Source organism: Protopterus annectens, chromosome 3.part0 (genome assembly GCF_019279795.1).
Source record: "Protopterus annectens isolate FY-2018-M chromosome 3.part0, PAN1.0, whole genome shotgun sequence".
NCBI classification, from domain to species: Eukaryota; Metazoa; Chordata; order Ceratodontiformes; family Protopteridae; genus Protopterus; species Protopterus annectens.
The window spans coordinates 1,433,955,502-1,433,969,575 of record NC_056731.1 but is presented as its reverse complement, the minus strand read 5'-3'; positions in this window follow the sequence as shown (position 1 = coordinate 1,433,969,575).

The following is a 14,074-nucleotide window of genomic DNA, read 5'->3' as shown; positions in this document are numbered from 1 at the left end:
TAAAAGCCCATAACTATAAAATTAGATGCTGTGACTCGAGACAAGTATTTAGAGTTCAGACACCTTGTCTCTGTATCCACGAACATCCTACTTCACTGATTTTTTATGATAGTAAACCATCTGGGGGGTACGTACAAATGTGGTGTGCTCCTACTGTAAACACATAGAAGTAGGGAGTTCTTTTACTGTTCGAGGATGTAAATATAAATGTGAAGGCAGGTACAACTGAAACTCTAAAAGTGTAACCTACCATGCAAAATGTAAGTCTTTCCAGTGTTTTTACATCGAGAAGACTGACTGTAAACTAAAAGAAAGCCTGTATGAACATCTATATAGCATTAGAAAAGGCAAAATGGAGAATGCATTGGCAAAACACGTCTCTCTTTATCCTGGTCATTGTTTTGTATTTAGGGTAGTAGACCATGTAGACTGTGATGAAAGGGAAGGGTCTAGAATACTGAAACTAGAGCAACAAGACTTGTATTGGCAATTGGGACTGAATGCATACAATCAACCTGGACTGAACAATCTAAATTCTATTGTTTGTATGTTAAAATTGAGGAGCTTGCTTAGATAAAGGTTTAAACATAGTTTATTACACACACACACACACACACACACACACACACACACACACACACACACACACACACAAATGTGTGTGTGTGTGTGTGTGTGTGTGTGTGTGTGTGTGTGTGTGTGTGTGTGTGTTTCAATTGAAATAAGCAGTTTCTTAGCCAAATGTTTGAACTTTTATTGTTGTTATGCTTGTTATTCTGGACTACTTCATTTAATTTGTTTGTGGTAGGAGTTGGGGCATTTGTAAATCATGTGATTTGGGTGAACTATTTATTTGATGATTATGTTGTATGGAGTTTTGTCTGAACAAGTTTTGTCACTGAACGCAACAAAAGCGCTAATTTTATTATATTTGTGTTTGATAACATCTTTGCCCTTGCCTTATATTTTAGCAGTTTTGGGCTTCTTAGTTTGCTCAGAGATTGTTCTGTAAGCCAGGCATAAGTCTTCTCTAGGAACTCTATACAATACTGAGTGTACTGACATGGACTTTAGTCTGTCTGTGTAAGGCATGTGCTGGTATTACTTGATCTTCTTAGTTAGAACCCTCTGAGGTCTCTCCAATTGCTGCAGGTGCTTTGTACAATACATGCTGAAAGGGACGGTATACTCAATTATGGGCCTGATTAGTGACGGGTGTAGATAGGTTATAACCTCCTTTGCTCTGGAGGGGATGCCTTTGCTAATCAACTGTGGTACATGAAATGCCTTCCTTCCTACAGTAGATACAATGTGGTCAAAGTTAAGGCTGCAAACTACTTGTAATCCCAGATCTTTTACCATTTAGTAGCTACATAGGATATTATTGTTAATTTGATAGTGTGAAGAGACATTGTTTTAACCGAAGGGAATGATGATACATTTCTTTGCATTGTTGACTAAGACACCAGTAATTAGTCTTTGTAAGACCCTCCTGAAGTACAATGACATAATTTGAGGATTCAGTAATTGTACCCTGTTTGCAGTCATCCACAGACTTGGTCAGCCACAGCCCCTTAGTTTTGGTCTGAACCTCTGAGGAGTATATACCAAACAGAAATGGGCCCAGCACTGACTCTTGTGGCACCCCACTGGTGACAGGTCTGCTGATTGATCTGGAGTCACCTACTTTGATAGTGTGTGACTGGTTTGTGAGCCAATTGGCAGCCCATCTTACAACAAAGGGGTTTGCATTCAGTTTGCTAAATTTATCAGTAATGCCTGAGTGTGGTATTGTGTCAAAGGCCTTTGCCAAATCAAGGTAAGCTTTGTACACAGATTTGCCATTGTCAATGGCCCTGGTCACATTTTTGAAGAAATCTGCTAGGTTTAACAGGTTCCCTATGGTAAACCAAAAGCTCGGAAGATCGACAATCACATCACCGACGCCAGACGACCGACAGAACAGATAACCGACAACTTGTAATCCCGACAGCAAAAACACTAACATGGGAAACATGTGAGCGTGACTCGGTAAATGTGCGATAGTGAGGGATTTAGGGTTAGGGTGTGGGTAAGGTAAGTGTGCGATAGTGAGGGATTTAGGGTTAGGGTGCGGGTAAGGTGTGTGTGCGATAGTGAGGGATTTAGGGTTAGGGTGCGTGTAAGGTAAGTATGTGATAGGGAGGGACTTAGGGTTAGGGTGCAGGTAAGGTAAGTGTGCAATAGTGAGGGACTTGAGGGTTAGGGGCAGATTAAGTGAGTTAGGGTTAGGGTGCGGGTAAGGTAAGTGTACGATAGTGACAGACCTTAGGGTTAGGGTTTGGGTTAAGGTTAGTGCATAAATAGTTGTGTGTAAGGTGTAGTGTAGGTTTTTAGGTTGTTGGTGTGCTTGTGTTGTGTGTGTGCTGTGTGAAACAGCAAACTTTTTGTTTTGTTAACTGTCGGGATTGTGATTTGTCGGGCATGTGAACTTTTGTGTTTTTGCAGTTTCTTTCTTGTGGTGTCAGTGTTGTGGTTGTCGGTGTTGTGTACTGTTGGTTTAGTGTAGTAGACCTGGTTTAACAGGCAGTATCTGCCCTTGACAAAGCCTAATTGGGTCAAATCCAGGGTTTGGATGCCACCTGTGCCTTTATTTATGAAGTGCACGATGATACATTCAATGGCTTTATAGATGACACTGGTCAGACTTATGGGTCTATAATTTCCTGTCTGTTGCTAAATCACCTTTATGGAGGGAATAACTGTTGCTGTTCTCCATTCTGCAGAAACAAAGCCTGTGATTAGGTTGTGATTGAATAAGGTAATTAATGGTAATGCTAGTTCATGTTTTAGTTTGTTTAGTAGATAGCCTGGGATGCTCTCTGGTCCCATACAGGCTATGTTTTCTGCCTTAGACAAGGCTTTAATGACCTGCTCTTTGGAAATGTAGGGGGGGGGGGTTGGAGGCAAGGTATGTGAGTTTGGAGGGATAAGGCAGTGAATTTTTCACTAATTCTGCCCTCTAGCAGGTTTACCTTCTTTGCGGGACCAGTGTGTTTGGTGCCGTTAGTGACTAGTTTGGCGCATGCTTGGGACCTAACTTTTAAGCTACAAATGAGCTGTAGAAGGACTTACAGTTATCCTTGGTTTTAATTGCTAAGTTTTGCCTCAGAGTTACCCTTAAAGGATTTGACATGTTGTCTTATTTGCCTGCTGAGGCTGAGGAGGGTGCTTTTCCATTGATGGGGCCTCACCTTAGTTTTCTTAGACAGCAACCTTTTGCATTTGTTGTAAATTTTGTTGATGCTGGATGTCCATCAGGGTGGCTTTTTTTTTACTTTTGGTTCTGGCTTCAATTGTCTCTGGAACAGCAGAGTCTGTTCACTTATACAAGTGATTGCACATGATTTAGTATAGGCTTTGGCGTAGTTACCACCTCGAGCTTGGATTGAGGCTTGGAATGCATTTATGCCTTCCCCTGGGAGGGTATAGTTTGCTTTGATGAAGTTTTTTAGTCTGATTTCACCCTTTGTCAGCTCTGGTGTTCGTGCCAATTTGAAGGCAACTGATTTATGGTCAGATTTAACTAATGAGGTTCCGACAGTTGCAGTGGTGCATCCGTTTGTTATGTTAGCGAGGAACAGATCTAGTATGTTTGTTCCTCTTGTTGGTGTTTGAACAATTTGTTTCAGGGCATTTGAGTTAACAAAATTAAGGAACTTTTGTGCTAGTGAGTTTGGGCTAGAGTAGGTTTCCCAGATGATGTGGGAAAATTGAAATCTCCCATGACCAGAGTGTTTGGCAAAATTTTTCAAGTTGGTATTTTCGTTTATTGGTGTTCTGCATATAGAATTTGATTGAAGTTTTGATTATATTTTGGATTACCAGGAGTTCCTTAGAGGTCTCTTAGAGTCTCTTAGAGGTATGGCGACCTGCAAAAGCGGTATTTCATCAGAATATTTTGATTGACTCCAGTTTGGTCAAGTAAGTCTCATGCACATCAGGATCCATGGAGGAGGATCTATAACTAACTATGACTTCACTGGGGGTCTTGCACACAGTAATCTGAACTTGGAGTAACTCCATGGAGTTGTCCAAACTAGTTGGGAGGGGAATTTATCTCTAATATGGATCGAAACACTGCCTCCTTTAGTTTTTACACATTTGTTTTATGGTCTGAAGGGGTGGAAGGCATTGTAGCCTTGCAAGGCCGGGGTACTCTCTGAGGCCTTGAACAAGGTTTCTGTTACTGCAGCCTCCAGTAACATAAGTGCTTCCAGGGTGTTCAATTTTTGGTTTAAGCAACTAGCGTTTAGCAGCATAATCCTTATTTTTTATGATTGGCTATTTTCACATTGGCAATTTTGTTTTTGAGACCTTGCCTAAGAAAGATACTATAGAGGAGGCAAGAGCCTTTGTCAGCAGACGAAAGATTAGTGTTGCCAGGTGCAAACCATCTCTGGCAAAGCAGCAAGGTTTGTCAGCCATGTCATCCCAGGCTGACAGAAACTGGACCCTCTTTGAATGACACCAAAAACTAAGCCAATCATTGATCATTATCTGCATCTTGCTCACATAGTAATGTAATTTAAAAACACATTCCTTTTCATAATGCTGCATTTATATTTCTGAGCAATGGGGCTTAAAATGGAACCACAAAAAGCAAGTTCTTTAAACCAGGCCTTCTAGATTGATAGTTGTGCTAGACAGGTCTACCAAGCGTGGATTGTTAAACTGACACAAAATGTATTTTTATTACTACATGTTTGAAGCTATTTAAGATTTTGACAATCTCAATGAATCTAACACTGTATTTGAAGAAAGACTCTTGTTAATGGAATCACCTCTGCTACATTCCTTTAAGTGAACTATATTGTAGTAATCTATCTATCTATCAATCTATCTATCTATCTATCTATCTATCTATCTATCTATCTATCTATCTATCTCTCTATCTACAGATCTACTTTGAAAGGATGAACCTCATGTAATCAAAATCCATTTTTGTGAAATGAAAATAGAGAAAGCTTAAATACCTTAATGGAGATTTTTTCCCAGGGTAAGTAAACACTTGTCCAAAGTTAAACGGAACACACACCAAAGTAAGTAAAACCCACCTGAGGAGGTTATGCCCCCACACTTCCCAATGTGGAGGGCTGAGCCCTCACACTCCCCATAACCATATATAGCAACTCCAGGATCACACTACACTACACTACACTGGAGAAAAGGGCATGTTGGGCAAGTGTTTACTTACCCTGGGAAAAATTTGTCTTTCGGGTATTTAAGCTTTTGTGATTTTTGTCTCGTAAAAACGGTTTTCAATTATATGAGGTTCGACTTTTCAAATTAGATCCATATATATATATATATATATATATATATATATATATATATATATACATATATGTATGTATACAGAGAGATAGAGAGATTGTGCATATATTTATATGGGTTTACTTCAGTAGATCAATATTCCACATTACTGAAACTTACTTTATCAAGATAACATTAGCAAAACCAAAATTTACTGAACATTCTCATCACAGTAAACCTTTACAGGGTATGGAGGCACTTGGCCAACATTAATGCTAAAAACACACAGCAATATGTCACACCCACCCAATATATAATTATATACCATATATGTCAAGCCTAGTCACCACAATAAACAGGACATGCTGGAGGGATAGATTCCTGTCCCAGAGACTTTCCATACTCTGGAACAAGCTACCCATCTATGTCAAGCAAAGTTCCTCATTAGCACACTTCAAGAAAAATCTTGATGCATGGATGGGAAATAGGAAATACACCCCAGTGATCACTTCTGTGGCTCTGCTCGACAGGGGCACAGGAAAATAGCTTTCTAGCCAGGGAACCTTGTTGACTAGGCTTGCTTAGGCCCTTGGGCCAATAGCCTAGTACCTATCTATGAACCTATATATATATATATATATATATATATATATATATATATATATATATATATATATATATATATATATATATACCAACTCTGACATCACACTATAGTGGGGAAAAGGGCAAATTTCCCCATGTTGGCCAAGCGGCCCCATACCCTGTTAAAGTTTCCAGTGATGTGAACATTCGATAAATTCAGGTTTTGCTGATTTCATCTCAGTCAAGTGAGTTTCGGTAATGTGTTATTTTGGTCTGCTCAAATAGACCCATCTATATAAATAGATATATATATGCATAAATCAAGGGGAACCTTAACTGATTTTACAGATTTTGGATTATGCCATGGCATCCTCATTTTAGTAAACGATCTCTCCATAAAAAGACAGCAGATATGTTAATTAATATTCTGTGTAAGTTAGAATTTGCATGGTAACTCATAGCTCCATCTATGTTCTACACACCTACATATCTCCATACTTTTAGTGTGAAGATGATATTGCAGCTAATACTCTAAATGTCACTGACACTGGTATTCACAATTATGGCATGTCTTTATTTTTGCTTCAGTGCAGTTCAGACAGTAAATAAAGTTTTGTGGAATAGTGTTAGAGCCCTCTCAATAACACTTTTTAGGTGCAAGTATATGCAAATATAAATACATATAATGCATAGAGCTGTATAATTACACTCCAGCACCAGTTAAAAGACACCCTGGTTCTGCGCTACTCTAATGTGAGATCTGATATTAGCAATGTTTAGAACGGTGTTTAGCAACTGCTAAGCACCCCCAATGTTCTGTTAAGATCATAACTACTATGCGCACTAAAAGCCAACTGTGCCGACCAGTAAACTGCAGCAACAGCATGGCTTCATTGCAACTCTTTTTCTGACTACTGATTGCAAAATTATAGCCACTAAAATTAGTTAAAAACAACTGCTTACCTTACACAGAAAATAACATAAAGACATATCTTGCTGTCTGTTTGACAGTGCTTCCCAACTACTTTACTGACTTTCTAAGCCAGCACAACACTTTGCAGGTTTTTTTTGTTTTGTTTTTTCTTCTTATAACTGCTAGTACATGGAGCAGGTCGATCTCTATACACAACAAAGAATTATGATTGGATCTCTTATCATAACTATATATTATGTGTTCTTGAATGGATGCCATGATTCACCTCTGAAGCTTCTCTCAAGATGTGAATTTCTTGGCATCTATGTCTCAAACACATAATAATCTGGTGATGATTCGAGACCCAATCATAACCCTCTGTATTATATAACAACTGTATACTGTAGTATAAAATGGTTACCAGAACTACTATTTTGTGCTTCTTGCGTTCATGTCAAAGATTCTTTCTTGGCTGCCTTTTTTCAGATGCTCTAAAATTAAACTGAAGTGGGTGTAAGAGAGAGAAAGGGGGGATGAGAGACCTAGATAGTTTGGATATGTATGAGAATACAGGATTTCAGATACAGAAGCTAAATTCCCAAAAGGCTAGTTTGCTTTTTGACTTATAGCTTTATAAATTGTAAAAGTGTCACAAAAATGTAATCTGATGTCTTAACACTGCATTATATTTTCAGTTTGGAATGCATTTATATCAACAGCTCTCCTTTAAGTGGATTCTTGTGTTGTATTTTCCTTTTGGCTCAGTTCTTCAACATCTGTTACATTTATACAATGTAAATGAAAGCTCTAGAGCACTGCTTGCACAATGAAAGTTTTGTTGAAAAACTTAGCAGCTTAGGGCTGGTGATGTTTATCTAAATCAATGCAGATGACACAGGCATCATAAACAAATGATGAACATTTAACAAACACATTGTTCACAGAGGAAATGTTTGCATTTGAAATGGCAAAATATTTGCCAAATTGATGAAGAGCTTTAGATATTTAATGTCCTGTGCTTTGCTGATTCAACAATGTAGACCACTTTAACTAAAACAGTTTTACTGAGCTTTACATAGACAGCTAGAGCACCATCTTCTGTTTTACCTCTAGTTACCTCTATAAAGTACAGCACCCAAGTTTCAGTCTCTCATTACGATCTTCACATCTTTTAAGTTATGCTACATGCATTATACTCAAAGGGGCAGTGAATGCTTCAGTGGTTATGATGTTTTTGGCTATTAGACATAAACGTCTGTACTGCCTGATCATTTTGGGGGCCATATACCATGCAGAGATGGCAGTTTTATTGTTAAAATCATACTCTATTTGGGACTGATGGCATTACAAAGATGAAGCCAAATATGGCAAATATACAAACACAATGAACTGAGAAAAGGGATATTTCTTTCCTTACATTTAAGTCTTATAAGGCATGAACAATGACTATCCCTTCAAGAAGTACGCAATGATTAGGTAGCTCTAAAATTGATGTCAAAGGAATATACTGGCAAGAATTAGCTCTGCAATAATTGATTTTGTCTAGCCAAATCTATTTATCACTTTAAGGTGGAAAAATAACTTAACAGTTTTATTAATTACAGGCTACAGAAAACAATAAATGAATGAAGTGGAAAAGGAATTCTTAAAAAAGAAGCATTTTGAATTTTTGAATATTAATTCTTTGTGATCTAGCCAACTTCTTTCTAAAATAAACTTCCCATACTTAATGCCTTCCCTGCTTTGATGTGCCACTGTAATCTGATTGTAGAATAATCCTGTAAGAATATACTGGAACTCAAACAAATTGTCAGGACTGAGTGCTTCCTGACTGAAAACATTAACCCATAATTGTTTTGAAACAAAATGGTTTATTGGTGTATGTGTGTGTGTGTGTGTGTGTGTGTGTGTGTGTGTGTGTGTGTGTGTATGCTTGCGTATGTGTGAGTTTTTGTTTGTGCATGTGAGTATGTACGCATGTGAGTAGGTATACGTGTGTGTGCATGTGTATGCATGCATATGTATATGTGTGAATGTGTCAGCACATGCACATGTGTGCACTCATGCATGTGCAACTGTGTATGTGTGCGTTTTTGTGTGTCTGTGTGCATGTGTCTGTGTGTTCATGCACATTTGTCCATGTATGTGTGTGTATGCATGTGGTGGGAGGATGTACTCACATGAGCATATTTATGCATGCGTGTGTGCATAGTGTGGATGGGCTCATGTATATATGTAGGTGTGCGCGTGTGTGTGTGTGTGTGTGTGTGTGTGTGTGTGTGTGTGTGTGTGTGTGTGTGTGTGTGTGTGTCTGTATACAGATGTGTGCACGCATGTGGAGAGAGGATGTGCTTGCATGTGTATGTTTTTAACTGTATGTGTGCAGTATGTGGATGTTCTCATGTGCATATATAGGTTTGTGTGTGTGCATGTCTGTGTGTGTGTGTGTGTGTGTGTGTGTGTGCATGAAGTGATAAATGTCTTAGACAAGTAGTGCTTCTCAGTTAGTTTGATAGCAGAAAAATTTTAAATACAAAATATATACAACTGGAATGCCAGCAGAGATACCTTACTTAAACGATATAAGGAATAAATAGCATGCCCTACATGGGTCGACTCAAAGCCCTGTCACTATAATTGGTATCATACAGACTACTGAGAGGTGACCTGTGTTTGGCATATAAGGCATCATCTGACCCAGTACTAATGGATTTACTGCATATCAGCAAACTAAATGGCATCAGAAATACTAATCTAGGGATATCAACCTTTTCTGCAACATCAACAGAAATGTTTGGAGGGACAGATATATCTTGCAGAAGATACCACTGCTCTAGAACTGTCTCCCCATCCACATAAAACAAAGTTCATCCCTGTCCATATTCAAGTGCAACTTGGATTTATGGATGGGAAACAAACAGTTTATCCCAGGACTGCCCCTGTGATAATAATGGATAGAGTAAGCTCCTAAATGCTTAATCCCATGCATGGGTCCCTTCAAATTATCTATGGTTTGATCCCACTTATTTTCACTAGAGGCAATATATAATTATACTGACCATGGGATGGGTAAGGCCAATCTCTAATCCAATGGGAGAGGTTAATTCAAGCACAAAAAGGGAAACTGGCTAGGCTTCAAATGACGCACAAGGGCAGCTAGCCTACTACTTATCTATGAACCTATATCACTCTTTCCAATATGTTAGCAGCCATTCACACTTTGCAATATACTTGCAACCACAGACTATGGTCAAGCATACTATGGGAGAATGTAGATAAGTCAGGTTATGTCTTCAAAGTTAGCCGATCACCTTATTTCCTTAGTAGAGCTAATATATAACGTATTCCCATGTTCACTGTTTGTAAAACTCACAGACCTAAGATGGATACTTTGAAAGGTGGGACTCACCTAAGGGGCAGCTGCAAACATTCACAGTCATGTCTCCATAAAGTTATACCATGGTCAAAAATACAGCTGAAACCAAAACTCTACCTGTATGAACCTTTCCATGGTAACCTTCACTTTGTTCTGTCTATGAGTTTCAGAGTCACAGTTTGGACTATGTATTATGAGAAATATAAAGAAAGCACCTCTATTGTGCTGAGGTCTCTCTGACAAATCTTTTAGAAGAAGATGACCTCTGTAGCAATCCACAGCAGAATCACAGAAAAATGTTCTTGACAGATACGTTGTCATTATCTCAATAGAGAAAAGATGGAGAAAGGAAACACATTTTGAAAAAAAAAACATGCCATATTTAACTGCTTATCTCTGAATTAAAGAAATAAAAGTGCTGGATGGTGGAATGTGGATGGAGTACGACATTTATGTTTTAGTAAATCAATGCCACCCAGAAAATGCTGGTATTAGTTAATCACTTGTGCTCTTGTAGGTGTGATCTTTATTGAAGGTAGATGAGCACTGCAGTGCACCACAGTATAAGATTAGGTTCAGTTGGTATTTATACAAAAAAGTGGGCATCTTCCTCCCTGATAACTACCAGTGGGGCATGTTCAATTCATTGTGGGACGTGATGGTCCTGGGTGGGGTTTATTGGTTAGGGGTGCATCTTCACTTTGTTACCTTTTAGTGGTTAGAAACCAAATAACTTAGTCTGCCTTGGTTTCAGGGAGATAAGGGGTGTGGGAGTGATATTAGTAGGGTCAAGCTGCGAGATTACCATTCTAGCTACTGACTAGATGAGCTAGAACTGTGATCACCATAGCTGAGATGTTTTACTGCCAGGTATAACTGAAGTCTAGAAACCGATAAATGAAGGGGAAACAAAGAACATTGTGAAGTAATGGTGAAGTATAAGAATTAGCCACTGGGTGTATGAAATAGCTACCAGATGTGTGCAGTCCTAACCGTAAGGAAGCACACATGATTTTGCAGTAGCTGAGGTGGAACCTTAGTGTCCCTATGTCCCTGACAAGCCTGTAGGAGTACGGCAGGGTTTAGCTGAATTAGCATGATTATAAGAGTAGAGGAAAATGACATATGGAAAAACACATGAGCTTCTAACTGTGGAGTTGGGAAGAAAACTTGGATTGGTTCATGAATGAGAATTACTGACAGCCAGTTCCATAATCGGGTTTATTATCTGCAATCTCCACTTACTTGTTTTTGATAATAATTTCCTAAAATGTACTATTTTATTTTCACTCCTCTATGAAAACCAAGATCAAGTCTCGTTATCTTGGGCATACTCCTGCAAACTGCCTTGGTACTCCCTAGTCACTCAGATAAGTTAAGGGTCCACCTCAGCTATGACAAAAAACATGTGGCACTGGCAAATTTGCTCAGCTATGTTTGTATGTGAGTGGCTGAGACTCCCTGCAGAAACAGTGTTTATAAAAAGGTTTTAATCAAGAAATGTTCAAATTTAACTTCTGACCATCCAAATGTCTATAACTTAAATGATAGGCAAAGTACTACACTACATTCCTCACTCACAGGCAGATCTGATGAAGATTTTTCAAAAGCACAAAATTGCACACCACCTGTCTTTACATGCCAAGTGGTTGACTAGAATGATCAATGGACTGTTTAATTTTATTTTCAGATAGTTAGATTTTAAAGAAGAGTGTTGATGAAATGGCTAATCCCATGAATTAGAACACAGTCTGAATGACTGCATTTTTTTATTGATGTTACTATTTATTGATTAGTGTTCCAAAGTGTTGTTAATTTGGCTGTATTGCATTTTCCACATTGTCTTGTTTTTATATGGACCTAAACTTTTTTTTTTTTGAGAAATATCCAGATGCATAATAAAAAGGCTCATTTTTTAGATTTTTTTTGTTTATTAAAATAAAAGATAAAGTGAAGACTCACCGCTGACTAACCAGCCAACACCCTGGACCAGCATGCCCCACCATGACGTGGACACACCCAAGGGATTGTTGTCAGGGAGAGACCCTCAAACTTTTTGCATAAATTGCCACTGAATCTAAGCTTATACTGTAGTGCACAGCAGTGCTCATTTTCCTTCAATAAAGATTGCACCCATAAGAGCACTGACTTGGCCATTGTTTTTTTGTCTAAGCCTAACCGTTATTATAACAAAGCTTATAAGTCTATCCACCTAAGCTACACAGTATAGAGGTGAATGACTACTCCAAAAAGTTATGTAAGACAGTCTGACCAAGGAACACAGAGTAGAACAAACAACCTCACCACTACAAGATACATGCAGCAAAATCAAGGTTTCCAAACCGAGAACTGGGCACAGTCTTTGTTTTATGTATAAAGCCTTCGATACAATACCCCACTCGGGCATTATAGATAAGCTCACCAGCTTAAATATAAACCCCTATGTCACTAGATGGGTTGCAAACTGGCTCAAGGACAGAACCCATATAGTTAGAATTGCTGGAGCCATGTCAGACTCCAAACCAGTTACAAGTGGCGTCCCACAAGGCTCAGTCCTGGGACCTCTCTTGTTCGGTATATATTTCTCGGCGGTACAGGCCAACACAGAAGGACTGTGGCTGACCAAGTTCACAGATGACTGCAAACTGGGTGCCATAATCAACTCTCCAGCCGACACAAGCATCCTCCAAAAGAGCCTCATAGAAACAGACAACTGGTGCCAGAGCTATGGCCTCAAGTTAAACGCCAAAAAGTGTATAGTCATCCCCTTTGGCAAAAACAAAGTGCCCACAAATTACCACATAGGTGGTAATCCATTAAGTACAGAAGAAGTCATTAGGGACCTGGGGACCCAAGTTGATAGCAATCTCTCATTTGACAACCACGTGGCCAAAGTGGTTAGAAAAACATTTTATATAGCCCACCTAATCATGAAGGGATTCACATCTAGATCAGGGGAGGTCATCGTACCTCTTTACTCATCCCTCATCAGGCCCATAATTGAGTACAATGCCCCTTTTGGGATGTACCTTACCAGACACCTGCAGCAACTGGAATGACCCCAAAGGTACCTCACCAAGAGGATCAAAGGGCTCAAACAGAGATCATATGCTGCCCGGTTAAAGAAACTCCAGCTCTACTCAGTGGCATACCGCCTGCTCAGAGGCGATCTGTGCCTGACGTATAAAGCCATGTCCAACCCAGAATTAATGGACATGCTGCACCTCAGAAAATCCAAATCCCATCGAGCTACGCGCTCAAGAGACTTGAACCTCAGCACTGAAATAAATAGGACATGCTGGAGGGACAGATTCATAACCCAGAGGCTCCCTTCACTCTGGAATAAAATCCCAGTCCAGGTTAGGCAGAGTCCCACATTGACTCTCTTCAAGAGGAATCTTGATGAGTGGATGGGAGATGGTAGGTTTACCCCGGCTATCACTACTGTGTCACTGTTAGACAGAGGCACAGTATACTAACCTCAAAAAACGCATAGCAAAATTAATTTAAAATGGGTGGTGAAAGCCAAACACACTCTGGCTAGGCTTATAAGTGCCCTAGGGCAGATAGCCTAGTATGAACCTATGAACCTATGAATCTATATCTATATCTATATCTATATCTTTATGTCTATATATATATGGGTCTATTTTGCTTGGTCAAAGGCCCATATAATCGAATGTTATTTTTGCAAGACAAAAATAATGAAAACTGAAATCCTAAACTGCATATTTTTCCCAGGGCAAGTAAACACTTGCCCAAAACTTCACGAAAACATGCTGTAGTACATGAAACCCACCTAGGTGGGGGTGGCTACACTCTTCACACTCCCCCAACTATATATACCAACTCCAGGATCACACTACAATGAGGAAAAGGGCATATTTCCCCATGCTGGGCAAGTG